We start from the raw sequence: 17,971 nt of genomic DNA on the forward strand, positions 1-17,971 counted from the left end.
GGCTAAATGTTTATTTTATCAACAATATACACAAACAACATTATAATCTATTCATATATGAATTGCTACTATATACTAGGGGTATACATTAAAGACAGATTCTGGTAATATGCCAGAAAATATCATATCACACTTAAAGAAAGACCCTTAAAGCTGTATTTAACCTATTTATTAGTGCTTAAAATCTTAGGAGATAAGGGAACAAACACATAAAGAAATTAACATATGGAACTAAGGAATATGGTCAAGTGGAAACCATCTTGTCAATCATATATTACACATTTACAATAACATTATTCAACAACATACAAAAACATTACACATCAACATCACTCTTGGCCACTTTTCTATTCAAACACACACACACACACACTCACCATCAGAATAAAAAATATGAACACTTCAACGACTTTTATATATTAATCACCATTCCTCTTTTATAAATTGCAAGTGTAACAGGCAACCCCTGGTCACTTCCCTCCGTGCTTAGAGAGGATAACCTTTTTAAACCATGTGTCTCTCAGACCATGGAATGACTTCTGGACATTAGATCTAGGATAGTATTTTGAGGATTAAGATCGTACTTGGAGGAAACATTCAGTGACGTCAGCTTTTCAGCTGTCCCTCTGTCAGACACTGGAACACATATTGCCCCCACCCCCATTTCAAATTACCCACATTGACCACTTCCAACCTTATATTAGGAGTTACAAGTTAACCGATTATGTAGCACCTTTCCTGATATTGTGCAATACATATACACAATTTTGCGTGCAATACTCTAGTGTCTCTTATAACCTTACATCTGCATCCGTGTTTACCATTCAAACAGGTCACACAATATATACAAAAACATGGAACGTAGTCCGCATTGTCCTCACCTTTAAAAAGACGTCAATCCCTAGATCCTACCCATCCCCATTAATAGGCAGCACTTCAGAGAATACAGTGACTGCTTACCTCATCAAAAAGTGTGCAATAATCTATGCAGCTGGGCAGGCGGTATTCGGGTTTTCAGCAGTCTGGTGGGGGCAAGAGGGACTCCAAGGCTGTCTCGCCAACTGTTGCAGATAACTTTAAGAACAAAAAAAAAGACAGTCTCCTCTTTGGCAATGTAAACACTGTTTTTTACTGTTGCGACAGGAAGAATGGAAAGTCCACATCAGTAAACACTGGTCTCCATGTGCTGCTTCACAGGCAGCTTCTTTTATACAGAGTAAAACAATGGGGATTACAAACATTCTGAAAATAGATGACTAGAGAGTTGCACATTGGTACACATTATTTATAACAAACATGAGGTCGCCTGTGACCCTAGACTTTAATCTAATTCTCTGCACATTCTGTATTGCAGTTTTTAACAATGCTTTACAAACTAAATATTCTTCTAATTTTGAATACGTGTGTATTTTGGGTTGAATGTATGCTTGTTGGTTAGTGAGCTTTACCATTGTGCTCTTAAGACCTCTTTTCAGATTCCGTGTGCTCTTGGCTAATGCGATCTCCTGCATCTCCTGTCAAATCGGTTTCCAATCTATTTGAAATCACAGAATAGAAAAGGTGTGCTTCTGTGCTAAGGTTATATATTTCTGTTAGCATGCTAAACACAAATTTTTCTTTAACTATGGCCTACCAGATCATGCACCTGTTTTAAAGTAAACTCTTCATCTCTCTCTCATCAGCACAAGCTATAGGCCGGCACTGTTCTTTAACCACATATAGTGGTCTCAGTGTTCTCTACTGATGTATGTTATTGCACAGTGCTTTCATATTTCACATAACGTCATCTACCTGTGCATCTTCAATAGACATGGGCGAATTTTGCGAATCTGGCGTTTGCGAATTTGCGTATTTGCGAACTCGCGATCCGCAAAATCCGCGAATTCTCGCGAATTTGCGGATTTTTTTGCTTTTTGTGTTCGCAAGGGTTTCTGCCAGTTCGCGAGGGTTTTGTACCAGTTCGCAATTGCGAACTTACTTGTCGGCTCGCAACGGTCGCGACCAGCACCCTCTGTTTCACCACTGCCACCCTCTGTTTCACCCATGCCAACACTCTGGTACATCAATGCCACCCTCTGGTTCATCATCACTGTAGATTATGGGGGGGAAAAGCAAGCACACCTGCCCTGCTTCAACTGACATGAATTAATTTGGGGTTGATTTATTAATGTGGCACTGTTTTAAAATTCCAGTCTGGCACCTGCTTCCTTATCTGTAATTTGCTTTCTGTTGCAGTGCAATTATTTTTTCCAGGACCTTTGTGGCCTACTTGTAGCTATTCTATGAGCCTGCTGTGAGAGTCAGAGCAGGGTCATACAATTGTTGCAACTAGCAACTGAACTCTGGAGGGGCCCCAGTCAGGAAGCACTACTGGGAATGGTTACTATTACTAATGATGAGTTTGTACTTTTGCACCTGCTGAGTGCTTTCAGTTTTGCAAAATTTGTTTTTCTGCAGAACAGCAACTGTAATGACCCAAACAAACATAGGCAACTGAACTCTGGAGGGGCCCCTCAGGAAGTACTACAGGGAATGGTTACTAATGATGAGTGAACTTTTGCACCTGCTGAGTGCTTTCAGTTTTGCAAAACTCGTTTTTCTGCAGAACAGCAACTGTAATGCCCCAAACAAACTTACTTGTGAAAGTTGATTTCTAATCCAAAAGTGATCCATAGAAAGTCAAAAGGCCTCAAATCCAAAAAAGTGCAGGCAAATGTCAACCTGAGGAGTTATTCTGATAAAAATCATCATTTTCAGAAGGTTTATGCTGCTTGCTAGTGGATTTCTTGTGCAGAATTGCAAATTTTGTAATTTCGCGAGTGCGAGATTGTTGCTGCCCTCTGCACCTACATGTTCGCAATTGCGAACTCTCGCGATGCGTCGCCAAACTCCCGCGGGATCCAGCAGCAAGATCCAAAATGGCGCAGCACTCGCAAAATATCGAGAAAAACAACTCGGCAAACGGTAAGTGAGCGCCGCACGCCGCAAAATTGTATCACCAAGAAAAAAATCTGCTGCGTGCGAATTTGCGGATTTTCGGTAAATTCCTGAGCGTTCGCGGATTGCGAATTTACCAAAAATCCGCAAAATCCGCGAGCGGAACGGATTTTCCGCCCATGCTTAATCTTCAAACAATGGTGGGTGACTTCATTGAGCTCAAAACTAAGAGCCAGTTTTCTACTCTTCAGGGGTCAGGGACATTGAAGATAGTATTGATACAGTTAATAGTAAAAACAAAACTAGCCAGAAATGGTTGAGGCAAACGTTCAATAGTGATGTCAACATATTCTTCAATGATTCAGGTAAGGGGGTGGTGATGGACAGAGTATCTGAATTAAGCAGAACACTCCTACCCAGTCCAAAGATCAGGGCTTGATCCATCACCGTTTTTTAGCTCACTGCACCATCCCAGCTCAGAACCTGGCTACATGCAAATTAGTCTGTCCCTGGCCCAGTGCATCATGGGAACAGGGCAGACCAAACTACCAAGCCAATTCTTTTACTGGAAAGGAAACAAGCTTCCGGGGACCGGTTTCAAGCGTTACAGCCGTCTTCGGCCCGGCTTGCTTGAATCTTGATGGTGCAGTAAGCAAGGGACTCACATCTGAGCATACCCTTCCACGCTTATGGTGGACAAAACGATTCAGGTAAGGGGGTGGTGATGGACAGAGTATCTGAATTAAGCAGAACACTCCTACCCAGTCCAAAGATCAGGGCTTGAACCATCACCGTTTTTTAGCTCACTGCACCATCCCAGCTCAGAACCTGGCTACATGCAAATTAGTCTGTCCCTGGCCCAGTGCATCATGGGACCAGGGCAGACCAAACTACCAAGCCAATTCTTTTACTGGAAAGGAAACAAGCTTCCGGGGACCGGTTCCTGGCGTTACAACCGTCTTCGGCCCGGCTTGCTTGAATCCTGATGGTGCAGTGAGCAAGGGCTCACATCTGAGCATACCCTTCTACGCTTATGGTGGACAAAACGATTCAGGTAAGGGGGTGGTGATGGACAGAGTATCTGAATTAAGCAGAACACTCCCACCCAGTCCAAAGATCAGGGCTTGATCCATCACCATTTTTTAGCTCACTGCACCATCCCAGCTCAGAACCTGGCTCCATGCAAATTAGTCTGTCCCTGGCCCAGTGCATCATGGGAACAGGGCAGACCAAACTACAAAGTCAATTCTTTTACTGGAAAAGAAACAAGCTTCCGGGGACCGGTTTCTGGCGTTACAGCCGTCTTCGGCCCGGCTTGCTTGAATCCTGATAGTTCAGTGAGCAAGGGCTCACATCTGAGCATACCCTTCCACGCTTATGGTGGACAAAACGATTCAGTAAGGGGGTGGGGATGGACAGAGTATCTGAATTAAGCATAACACTCCTACCCAGTCCAAAGATCAGGGCTTGATCCATCACTGTTTTTTAGTTCACTGCACCATCCCAGCTCAGAACCTGGCTCCATGCAAATTAGTCTGTCCCTGGCCCAGTGCATCATGGGAACAGGGCAGACCAAACTACCAAGTCAATTCTTTTACTGGAAAGGAAACAAGCTTCCGGGGACCGGTTTCTGGCGTTACAGCCGTCTTCGGCCCGGCTTGCTTGAATCCTGATGGTGCAGTGAGCAAGGGACTCACATCTGAGCATACCCTTCCACGCTTATGGTGGACATAACGATTCAGGTAAGGGGGTGGTGACGGACAGAGTATCTGAATTAAGCAGAACAGTCCTACCCAGTCCAAAGATCGGGGCTTGATCCATCACCGTTTTTTAGCTCACTGCACCATCCCAGCTCAAAACCTGGCTACATGCAAATTAGTCTGTCCCTGGCCCAGTTCATCATGGGAACAGGGCAGACCAAACTACCAAGCCAATTCTTTTACTGGAAAGGAAACAAGCTTCCGGGGACCGGTTTCTGGCGTTACAGCCGTCTTCGGCCCGGCTTGCTTGAATCCTGATGGTGCAGTGAGCAAGGGACTCACATCTGAGCATACCCTTCCACGCTTATGGTGGACAAAACGATTCAGGTAAGGGGGTGGTGATAGGCAGAGTATCTGAATTAAGCAGAACACTCCTACCCAGTCCAAAGATCAGGGCTTGATCCATCACTGTTTTTAGCTCACTGCACCATCCCAGCTCAGAACCTGGCTAAATGTAAATTAGTCTGCCCCTGGCCCAGTGCATCATGGGAACAGGGCAGACCAAACTACCAAGCCAATTCTTTTACTGGAAAGGAAACAAGCTTCCGGGGACCGGTTTCTGGCGTTACAGCCGTCTTCGGCCCGGCTTGCTTGAATCCTGATGGTGCAGTGAGCAAGGGCCTCACATCTGAGCATACCCTTCCATGCTTATGGTGGACAAAACGATTCAGGTAAGGGGGTGGTGATGGACAGAGTATCTGAATTAAGCAGAACAGTCCTACCGAGTCCAAAGAGCAGGGCTTGATCCATCACTGTTTTTTAGCTCACTGCACCATCCCAGCTCAAAACCTGGCTACATGCAAATTAGTCTGTCCCTGGCCCAGTGCATCATGTGAACAGGGCAGACCAAACTATCAAGCCAATTCTTTTACTGGAAAGGAAACAAGCTTCGGGGACCGGTTTCTGGCGTTACAGCCGTCTTCAGCCAGGCTTGCTTGAATCCTGATGGTGCAGTGAGCAAGGGACTCACATCTGAGCATACCCTTCCACGCTTATGGTGGACAAAACGATTCAGGTAAGGGGGTGGTGATGGACAGAGTATCTGAATTAAGCAGAACACTCCTACCCAGTCCAAAGATCAGGGCTTGATCCATCACTATTTTTTAGCTCACTGCACCATCCCAGCTCAGAACCTGGCTACATGCAAATTAGTCTGTCCCTGGCCCAGTGCATCATGGGAACAGGGCAGACCAAACTACCGAGCCAATTCTTTTACTGGAAAGGAAACAAGCATCCGGGGACCGTTTTCTAGTGTTACAGCCGTCTTCGGCCTGGCTTGCTTGAATCCTGATGGTGCAGTGAGCAAGGGACTCACATCTGAGCATACCCTTCCACGCTTATGGTGGACAAAACGATTCAGGTAAGGGGGTGGTGATGGACAGAGTATCTGAATTATGCAGAACACTCCTACCCAGTCCAAAGATCAGGGCTTGATCCATCACCGTTTTTTAGCTCACTGCACCATCCCAGCTCAGAACCTGGCTACATGCAAATTAGTCTGTCCCTGGCCCAGTGCATCATGGGAACAGGGCAGACCAAACTACCGAGCCAATTCTTTTACTGGAAAGGAAACAAGCATCCGGGGACCGTTTTCTAGTGTTACAGCCGTCTTCGGCCTGGCTTGCTTGAATCCTGATGGTGCAGTGAGCAAGGGACTTACATCTGAACATACCCTTCCACGCTTATGGTGGACAAAACGATTCAGGTAAGGGGGTGGTGATGGACAGAGTATCTGAATTATGCAGAACACTCCTACCCAGTCCAAAGATCAGGGCTTGATCCATCACCGTTTTTTGGCTCGCTGCACCATCCCAGCTCAGAACCTGGCTACCTGCAAATTAGTCCGTCCCTGGCCCAGTGCATCATGGGAACAGGGCAGACCAAACTACCAAGCCATTTCTTTTACTGGAAAGGAAACAATCTCCGGGGACCGTTTTCTGGCGTTACAGCCGTCTTCGGCCCGGCTTGCGTGAATCCTGATGGTGCAGTGAGCAAGGGACTCACATCTGAGCATACCCTTCCACGCTTATGGTGGACAAAACAATTCAGGTAAGGGAGTGGTGATGGACAGAGTTTCTGAATTAAGCAGAACACTCCTACCCAGTCCAAAGATCAGGGCTTGATCCATCACCGTTTTTTAGCTCACTGCACCATCCCAGCTCAGAACCTGGCTACATGCAAATTAGTCTGTCCCTGGCCCAGTGCATCATGGGAACAGGGCAGAACAAACTACCAAGCCAATTCTTTTACTGGAAAGGAAACAAGCTTCCGGGGACCGGTTTCTGGCGTTACAACCGTCTTCGGCCCGGCTTGCTTGAATCCTGATGGTGCAGTGAGCAAGGGACTCACATCTGAGCATACCCTTCCACGCTTATGGTGGACAAAACGATTCAGGTAAGGGGGTGGTGATGGACAGAGTATCTGAATTAAGCAGAACACTCCCACCCAGTCCAAAGATCAGGGCTTGATCCATCACCATTTTTTAGCTCACTGCACCATCCCAGCTCAGAACCTGGCTCCATGCAAATTAGTCTGTCCCTGGCCCAGTGCATCATGGGAACAGGGCAGATCAAACTACAAAGTCAATTCTTTTACTGGAAAAGAAACAAGCTTCCGGGGACCGGTTTCTGGCGTTACAGCCGTCTTCGGCCCGGCTTGCTTGAATCCTGATGGTTCAGTGAGCAAGGGCTCACATCTGAGCATACCCTTCCACGCTTATGGTGGACAAAACGATTCAGGTAAGGGGGTGGGGATGGATAGAGTATCTGAATTAAGCATAACACTCCTACCAGTCCAAAGATCAGGGCTTGATCCATCACTGTTTTTTAGTTCACTGCACCATCCCAGCTCAGAACCTGGCTCCATGCAAATTAGTCTGTCCCTGGCCCAGTGCATCATGGGAACAGGGCAGACCAAACTACCAAGTCAATTCTTTTACTGGAAAGGAAACAAGCTTCCGGGGACCGGTTTCTGGCGTTACAGCCGTCTTCGGCCCGGCTTGCTTGAATCCTGATGGTGCAGTGAGCAAGGGACTCACATCTGAGCATACCCTTCCACGCTTATGGTGGACATAACGATTCAGGTAAGGGGGTGGTGACGGACAGAGTATCTGAATTAAGCAGAACAGTCCTACCCAGTCCAAAGATCAGGGCTTGATCCATCACCGTTTTTTAGCTCACTGCACCATCCCAGCTCAAAACCTGGCTACATGCAAATTAGTCTGTCCCTGGCCCAGTTCATCATGGGAACAGGGCAGACCAAACTACCAAGCCAATTCTTTTACTGGAAAGGAAACAAGCTTCCGGGGACCGGTTTCTGGCGTTACAGCCGTCTTCGGCCCGGCTTGCTTGAATCCTGATGGTGCAGGGAGCAAGGGACTCACATCTGAGCATACCCTTCCACGCTTATGGTGGACAAAACGATTCAGGTAAGGGGGTGGTGATAGGCAGAGTATCTGAATTAAGCAGAACACTCCTACCCAGTCCAAAGATCAGGGCTTGATCCATCACTGTTTTTAGCTCACTGCACCATCCCAGCTCAGAACCTGGCTACATGCAAATTAGTCTGCCCCTGGCCCAGTGCATCATGGGAACAGGGCAGACCAAACTACCAAGCCAATTCTTTTACTGGAAAGGAAACAAGCTTCCGGGGACCGGTTTCTGGCGTTACAGCCGTCTTCGGCCCGGCTTGCTTGAATCCTGATGGTGCAGTGAGCAAGGGCCTCACATCTGAGCATACCCTTCCATGCTTATGGTGGACAAAACGATTCAGGTAAGGGGGTGGTGATGGACAGAGTATCTGAATTAAGCAGAACAGTCCTACCGAGTCCAAAGAGCAGGGCTTGATCCATCACTGTTTTTTAGCTCACTGCACCATCCCAGCTCAAAACCTGGCTACATGCAAATTAGTCTGTCCCTGGCCCAGTGCATCATGTGAACAGGGCAGACCAAACTATCAAGCCAATTCTTTTACTGGAAAGGAAACAAGCTTCGGGGACCGGTTTCTGGCGTTACAGCCGTCTTCAGCCAGGCTTGCTTGAATCCTGATGGTGCAGTGAGCAAGGGACTCACATCTGAGCATACCCTTCCACGCTTATGGTGGACAAAACGATTCAGGTAAGGGGGTGGTGATGGACAGAGTATCTGAATTAAGCAGAACACTCCTACCCAGTCCAAAGATCAGGGCTTGATCCATCACTGTTTTTTAGCTCACTGCACCATCCCAGCTCAGAACCTGGCTACATGCAAATTAGTCTGTCCCTGGCCCAGTGCATCATGGGAACAGGGCAGACCAAACTACAGAGCCAATTCTTTTACTGGAAAGGAAACAAGCATCCGGGGACCGTTTTCTAGTGTTACAGCCGTCTTCGGCCTGGCTTGCTTGAATCCTGATGGTGCAGTGAGTAAGGGACTCACATCTGAGCATACCCTTCCACGCTTATGGTGGACAAAACGATTCAGGTAAGGGGGTGGTGATGGACAGAGTATCTGAATTATGCAGAACACTCCTACCCAGTCCAAAGATCAGGGCTTGATCCATCACCGTTTTTTAGCTCACTGCACCATCCCAGCTCAGAACCTGGCTACATGCAAATTAGTCTGTCCCTGGCCCAGTGCATCATGGGAACAGGGCAGACCAAACTACTGAGCCAATTCTTTTACTGGAAAGGAAACAAGCATCCGGGGACCGTTTTCTAGTGTTACAGCCGTCTTCGGCCTGGCTTGCTTGAATCCTGATGGTGCAGTGAGCAAGGGACTCACATCTGAACATACCCTTCCACGCTTATGGTGGACAAAACGATTCAGGTAAGGGGGTGGTGATGGACAGAGTATCTGAATTATGCAGAACACTCCTACCCAGTCCAAAGATCAGGGCTTGATCCATCACCGTTTTTTAGCTCGCTGCACCATCCCAGCTCAGAACCTGGCTACCTGCAAATTAGTCTGTCCCTGGCCCAGTGCATCATGGGAACAGGGCAGACCAAACTACCAAGCCATTTCTTTTACTGGAAAGGAAACAAGCTCCGGGGACCATTTTCTGGCATTACAGACGTCTTCGGCCCGGCTTGCGTGAATCCTGATGGTGCAGTGAGCAAGGGACTCACATCTGAGCATACCCTTCCACGCTTATGGTGGACAAAACGATTCAGGTAAGGGGGTGGTGATGGACAGAGTTTCTGAATTAAGCAGAACACTCCTACCCAGTCCAAAGATCAGGGCTTGATCCATCAACGTTTTTTAGCTCACTGCACCATCCCAGCTCAGAACCTGGCTACATGCAAATTAGTCTGTCCCTGGCCCAGTGCATCATGGGAACAGGGCAGAACAAACTACCAAGCCAATTCTTTTACTGGAAAGGAAACAAGCTTCCGGGGACCGGTTTCTGGCGTTACAACCGTCTTCGGCCCGGCTTGCTTGAATCCTGATGGTGCAGTGAGCAAGGGACTCACATCTGAGCATACCCTTCCACACTTATGGTGGACAAAACGATTCAGGTAAGGGGGTGGTGATGGACAGAGTATCTGAATTAAGCAGAACACTCCTACCCAGTCCAAAGATCAGGGCTTGATCCATCACCGTTTACTTGGTAGTTTGGTCTGCCCTGTTCCCATGATGCACTGGGCCAGGGACAGACTAATTTGCATGTAGCCAGGTTCTGAGCTGGGATGGTACAGTGAGCTAAAAAACGGTGATGGATCAAGCCCTGATCTGTTGACTGGGTACGAGTATTCTGTTTAATTCAGATGCTCTGTCCATCACCACCCCCTTTTCTGAAACATATTCTTCAAGGCATTAAGTGATAGCTGTAATAAACAAAACGCTGGCTTCAGCCTTTCTCTCTGACATGAAAACAAAGAATAGCCTCAGGAAATTATTCAAAACTAACCATAATCTTCATTGTATGCTAAGTCTTTAGTACAAATGTGGCAAGGTTTAACACCTTACTTAGCCAAATTAATACCTTACGCTGTTTTTTATAGAGCCCTGTTTTCAGAACAGCCAAACCAGCCTACTCAGACTGCGCTCACCTTAGTTTCCCTAAGGAGGGGTGGCAGTGTGGGTGGGAATGTGTAATCCTCTCATCAAAGGAGTAGACTTTTCTTCAACGTGAGGATTTGGCTCTTTTATCATACTTGTCCCATTACAAGTGATGTGCGAAGCACGGCAAGGCATCATCAAGTGCACTTTGGAAGATACACATCAAGTAAGTGACTTGTGGAACCTGAAATTACTTTTTACATTTGGTAAGGAGTTTCCACCCATTAATCCATGGGGTTGCCTTTGAAGACCCCGCCAGTATGAAGCATGGTGATACGCTCTCTGTTCCAATAGGGGCTTTTGGTTCGGTCTGATCAGTCTTATGATAACAAATTAGAGCACAAACCATAATTGCTGCTTTTTAGCCCACAGTACTTCTCAAAAAGTCAGCAGCACATCTTTTTCAGAGGGGAAATAATTACACTTCTGGAACCCATTTGCTTTTTCACCTAAATTTGGAGGACATTGATTAAATTAAACTTAAAGGGCTGCACGAGAAGTTAAATATTGAACCCTTAAAATTCCTTTAAAGAACAGTGGATGCAGCTAATTACATTTGGAAAATACAAACATATTTTCCACCCTAGGTTATTAACGTTCATAGGGTTTCCTGTGTTAGTTATCCATGCATATTGACGCGAAATCCAGCTGTGAGGGGAACGGCCATTTGTTTCTTTGGCAGCAGGTCCTGCGGAGTACTCGTGACAGCCCTGTGAGGGGAACGGCTGTCTGCTACATCATCGCCGTGAGGGGAACGACCAGACTACAGTATCCAGCAGCCCCTGCTCCCAGTGACACCCCTTTGCCTACCTTCCCGCGCCCGGAGACACTTAAGTAGCTGCACGCGCCCCCCGCAACGCGGGACGTGCGCGGGCGGCGACCAGGCGAAGCCCGGGCCAAGGGTGGGCCCGTCCTCGCCAGGAAGAGGCAGGGCTGGGCCAGGTCCGTAACGTCAAGATTTCCCATATGAAGTCGCATATTCAACCCATTCAATTCACAAACGAGGCGACAGGCTAAGGTACTGTGTGCATACATTGTTAATATGCTGCAATCGCCCTACACCAGAAGCAACAACTGTGACCCTGTACCTCTACCTCTACCAGTAATATCTGCCCAGGAACACTCTCAATTCTGGATAAATTTAATTCTAGTGAGGACAATAGATACAAATTAAGTGATTAAGTAACATTTAATTAATTGTTTCTTTCAAGTACAAATGGTTTGTTATTTATAAATTGGTTTAGTAGGTGTAATATAGTTGGATTGCACTCTATGCACTTTATTGGCCCATGCTTATATCGCCTTATTGCTGCTAAAGTACTGTATACCCTTCTAACTAGGCTGGTTTAGGTCGCCCAGGGTGCTGTTCTTGTCTGAATCTAGTAGGCAACACTTTGCACTTTACATTTTCTGCCCAAACAAATGTTCTAGTTTTTATGTTTCAGTAATAGTTGATACCTACCAATACTTACCCTCCTCCCTGTCCTTTGTTATTTTTTTATATAATCACGCATGTAGCATTTTATTTACTCCCAGTTTGATTGAGGAACGCTCCTTACATTTTATTACGCCTGAGGAGAACAGAAGGGGGAAGAGAGGGAAAGGATGTCAAGACCGAGAACTGGGCAGGGGATGGTGGGTACACTGGATGCCTTCTTAATAAGAGCAGAATCGGCTCTAATTCACGAGATTGAATTAACCGAACGTAGGCTATCCTAGCCCTTGGACCCCCCCCTTATACCAGCACAGACGCCTAGGGTGGAGAGTACTGGATTTGCCAACCCTGACGAATCAATGGCACATCAGGGGCCATACAACAGCCCCATTACAATTGGGCCCCCAGGGATACACCAATCTCCGGTTAAAGAAAAGCTGCCCAAAATTGTAACAACAAAAGTTGTTACAAGTGGTCAATCCACTAAAAATAAGGGGGGGAGGGAGCAAACCCTTACAGCCAAGGAAAAAAAGGGACCAGGCTGCAACAAAATTTTCCAAACCGCTAGTTGCCCATACAAGTCTAAGCCAATCCCAGGAGAACTTAGAAGGCGAGGAGCCTGACCTGATCTCAATCAGTCCTGTTATGCAAACAGCGACACCATATGCTCAGCCAATACTCCCGGGGGAAGGCGAGGGTGAGTCCTTTTGGGGCAAATTACAGGCACTATTAACAGCAAGCCTAGACCCCATTCTTCAAAAACTGTCTGACATGGCCTGCAGGCTACATAGCCTTGAAAATAAAGCTACCGCCCCCCTGCCATTGTTAACTCTGACACCCATGCCCTTACCCTCGAGAACTAGTGTAAACAATGCACGGGGGAATATCCCTGTGAATAATGAGGGAGACAACCATTTAATGGTAAATGTAGCTCAGAGGGGACACCCCCTAACAATAGCCACCGTACACAACAGCCCCATAACTCTAGAAATGGGCATACAGTACAAAACAAACTTCCTTGTAAGGAAGAGGGAACTCCAATAAAATGTGTAAATCTGACCGCTAGCCAATCTGAATGTGGTCCTAATCAAGGCCACCAGAGAGATTATAGTAATGGATTTAGTTTACACCTACCACCTCAGGCCACACCATATATCACTGTCCTAGCCAATATCCTGTGCCTTCGGCCAAGGCAGAGGGAAGACTGGCCCTCCCTAAGAAACATAGTGTAGGGACCCCAGGTCATCAGACCACTGGACCGAACATGATTCCTAACACTACCAGTGTGCTGGCTGCCCACACAGTACATCCCGGGAAGAATCACCATCAATTACGTCTTCTCTCCTGGAGTGTGGCAGGAATCACCCATAAGTTATTGGACGAGGCTTGGGTGCAATATATTAAAACCTTTGACATTATTTGTATCCAGGAAACCTGGAACAGAGGGGCTGTGGACATTGATGGTTATTTTGCCTTTAATGTCTTAGCAGAACCGTCCCCGGTTGAGAGGGCTAGAGGAGGGCTGGTATCCTTTTTCACAGTTGGGTGTCACGAAATCAAAATAGAGATGGTAATCGATTCAGCCTGGCATCAATTAATTATGCGTATTAATTTATTTGAAGTAAACTTGTTATTATTTAATTGGTATTATAATATTTTTATTGATCAATGTGTCGACATAATTAACAAATTGAATGAAGAAATTGATAATATTGCATTAAAATATTTTCCTCTATGTATTATCTGGTTAGGCGATTTTAATTGTACATTGTGTAGGTTCAGTGGCGAAAAGGTCTGTGGATTGAATGATGCAAACAAATTACCTTTAGAACATTTTAAACATACCCCACAAGGGGGTTCATTAAATGCTATTATTTTAAAAAATGACTTATCCCTTGCAAATAACTCTTTGATTAGGCCGGGTATAGTCATTCCCACGTTCCAGGGGAGAGGCAGTACTAGTACAATAGATTTTTTATGGATCACTGATAGATACACTTTATCAATGATTTTGCAGTACAACCAAACCCTGCCAGTGACCATACCCCCCTCACAGCCTCCCTAAATGTAAAGACCGCAAAATCCCTGGGTGTGGAATGTCCCATTAAATATAATCTTAACCAAGGGATTAGATTGAAATGGGACAGGGTGGACCATGTCAAATTTGAGGAGAATATTGTCAAGTGTAACCTAGCTGAATTTAAGACATGCACAACTTACCAGGCCCCTCCGAATGCCATTATAAGGAGCTACAACACCATTTGTGAAGAGGTAAATAAAAACCTGTCCAGACCGTCTAAGAAATTATATCAACCTGAACACAAGTGGTTTGACTCAGAGTGCTCAAAGGCGAACAAAGTTCATAGAAAGGCCCTTCAATCTGTACACCGAGAAATGAACCTGAATAAGGAAGACAGACACTCATATAAGCAGATTCTAGAGCGTAGGAAAGAGGAATTGAGGGAACAGGCATGGGATGACCTAGAGAAAGCTAGTGCATTTAGGGATTCAAGATTTTTTTGGGAAGTAATAAATCGCCCACTTTTTTCAGATGACAGTAGGTCGGTAGGATCAAATATATCAGCTACGTCTTGGGTGTTCCATTTTTCTAAATTTTTTAACCCACATGAAATTAATCTTAAATTTATCCGGTCAGATATCGGTTTTAACGTAGACACAGCATGGCAATTTAGTGCCTCCCTAAGGGTGGATGAGATAGAGGCAGCTCTTCAAAAGGGCATAAATTGTAAAGCCCCTGGCCCAGATCGGGTCCCGTTAGATCTTTTTAAAAGAAATCCGGATCTATGGGCCCCCATACTTTTAAATGTTTTTATAACCTCTATAGAGGACCACATTCCAATATCATGGAAAAAGGCGGTGGTCGTTCCGATATTTAAAAAGGGAAACAGGAACGACCCGACTTGTTATAGGACAATCTCCCTTATAGATGCAACATGCAAGATAATGGGGAGGGTCATTTTAGCACGTATGGAATTGTGGTCTAATACTATAGGGTTATTTTCTTGTACCCAATATGGTTTTCGCAAAGGCGTGGGAACAGAAGAGCAGTGCCTCAACCTCTCGATGATTATGGGCAAGTACATGAAGGCAAAGGGAACGGCGATTCACCTGGCATTCATGGACTTGTCCAGCGCCTTTGATACGGTTTGTAGGAGTAAGCTGTGGTCTATGATGAAAGACCTAGGCTTTGAAGAACCTTTAGTCACGCTGCTCTGTAGACTTCACGACTCTACCTCGGTAGTCATTCGCTATGGCCCAGTTGGAGAGAAGACTGAAGCTATTGCCTCGACCGAGGGGGTTCGCCAGGGCTGTACTCTGGCCCCGTTTTTATTACTAGTTTGTACGATCGGGCTGAAGCAGTTCCTGCTAAGTAAAAATCTTGACTCCCCTAAAATAGATGGCGTTAGAATACCCCTGTTGTCGTACGCAGACGACACTGTCCTGATGACCCTAAAGCCAATGGCCTTCAGGGCACATTGGATGCCTTTATGAATCACATGTCCGCATTAGACCTGAGGGTAAACTATAAAAAATCTTTTGTGATGGTCTGTGGCCCTAAGGCAACAAAATCCCGAAAATTCATGCTGAATGGCCAAGAAATTGTGAAGGTGAGGGAGTTTAACTATTTGGGCAATACTTTTGATTGTAGACTGAACTGGGTTCATCTGTTGGTGAGTCGAACCCAACAGACAAGCAAATCAATAGAGGGACTCTTTTGCTTTGCATCGAAACTGGGACATAAACCAGTCCCTCAAATGCTAACCTTATATAAATCAAAGTGTTTACCAGGAGCCATCTATGGAGCCAGTGTGTGGGGATATCAAAAGGGACCCCAGCTCCAAATTTTAGAGAACAAATTCTTAAAGAGACTTCTATGCCTCCCAATCTGTTCCCCAACATCTTTTAGTCACACGGAGGTGGGCATGGATTATCTCATAGACAAAATCCATCTGGCTCTGCTGCTCCTTTGGGTAAATATTTGGACCACAGGGGAACTTTCCCTTTCGCAAAGGGTTCTAAAGGATTGTATGAACCTGGATAACGCTATGGCAATCCCCTGGCTCCTCTATGTCAAGCAAACCTTTAATAAACTAGGAATGATTTCCCTTTTTAGCCGCATGGCTGCGGCTGTTATTTTTCAGCTACGCGGCTTTTTTCTAAAAGCCGCGTTAGATGACGAGCTCAGCTCGTCATCCGCACAAGCCCCCGTGGCTGATGACGAGCTGAGCTCGTCATCAGCATCGAAGGGATTAATAACCCAGAAAGTATTGAACCAAATTTGAAAAAGAGTATAAAATAATCTTTTGAACCCAAGCTGAGCACAGCTAATGGTCAAATAGGCCTATCGGAACATCCCGTCCCAAAACAGCAAACATTTTATCTTTCTTTTAGTAAACAAATTCATGCACGCTTTTTACTAACTAGATTACGCCTAGGCACGTTGCACCTTATTGAGGCTTTCCCGAAACAGATGGGATGGTGTGAGTGGCTACCCCCCTGTATGTGTGATAATATTTCAAAACAGTGCACATTGCACTTAATGCTCTTTTGTACACCATATAAAGATCCGAGGGCACGCGTTTTAAAACCCATACTAAAGGAAAATCTTATTCATTCGCACATAGTGGGTTTTAATTTTCTATGTTCATTGTCGACTGCTCGTATATGTATATCTGTTCTTAGCTTCTTAAAATCTGTTTTAACCATAAGGAAAAGATGTACAATGTAGTACTAAATGATTTCTTTTTCATGTTTTGCTGTGCTGTGGTGGTTGTCTCGAAGCTTTTATTATTTTTAATGCATGTCTATCTGTACTTACATGGTTCAAATTTGAAATCGAATAAAGAAATCTGACTGACTGACTCTGTTGTTTCAGAACTGGAAACTCAATCGCATTGCTAAGTGTGAACTAGTTAAGTTTTTCAAAGAAACACATTTTAAAATCAATTCCCCTAAACTGCTCCAAACCTTGTGATAGAAATACTCCACAGATAAATAAGTCAATCTTACTCCTTAGCATCAAAAGCTGAAAATGAATGGTTATTGCTGGTGTCTGTTTTGGGCAAAAAAGTGGCATTTCTTCTACAGCCTTTGGCATAAACATAAAAGACCTATTGATTAGTGTGCATCAGTGCAACATATTTTTCATCTTTCCAACTTGACTATATGTGACTGCAATATTTGGTAAATTACAGTGTATGCAGCCTTGTCAATAGCCGGATTTGAAGATGCTACCAGACTCTCTAGCCTTGTTAAATGGATTAGATATTTCAAACTCTTATGTTTTGATTATGGTCTGAATTTATCCAGAGGAAAAACTATAGGCAAACATTTAGAAAGGCTCCTGTCCCAATGGCATATCTTTATCTGTCTTTAAAAGTGTAGCTGAAGTGGTTAAATCTCCTGTTTAAAGCTGTGTTTGAAAGTAAATTGATCCAAGGTTCATAGACTTGTTCAGTGTTTCACCTTCTTTTCAACACTGGCAACACGGTGAATCCAAGCAATTAAAAGTTAATTGCCACCTTGGACGCCAAAGCTAAGGCTTATGCCATACTTCTTAAGGTGTTAGAAGAGTGGGTGACTAACAAGAACCTTCTCCCTTGCTATCAAACCAGTTTCCGAGCCCATTGTACTACCACAAAAAATATAAAAACAATGTATTTGTTAGCACACTACTATGTCTTGTTGGAGAAAGGCTGTGTTCTTGATCTAATGATTGCAGTACGGGTTTTGATGGTGTGAACAGGGTCTGTTGTGGAGTCTGCTTATTGAATGGGGCA

General features: G+C 45.2%; 1 protein-coding gene across 4 annotated transcripts in view; it reads left to right on the forward strand.

Moving 5' to 3' along the window:
* GULP1 (GULP PTB domain containing engulfment adaptor 1) overlaps positions 1 to 17,971 on the forward strand; it is a 2,138,858-nt gene that overhangs the window by 79,568 nt on the left and 2,041,319 nt on the right. The gene's annotated exons all lie outside the window — the stretch shown is intronic.

Source organism: Lissotriton vulgaris, chromosome 2_1, assembly GCF_964263255.1.
Source record: "Lissotriton vulgaris chromosome 2_1, aLisVul1.2, whole genome shotgun sequence".
Classification (NCBI taxonomy): Eukaryota; Metazoa; Chordata; class Amphibia; order Caudata; family Salamandridae; genus Lissotriton; species Lissotriton vulgaris.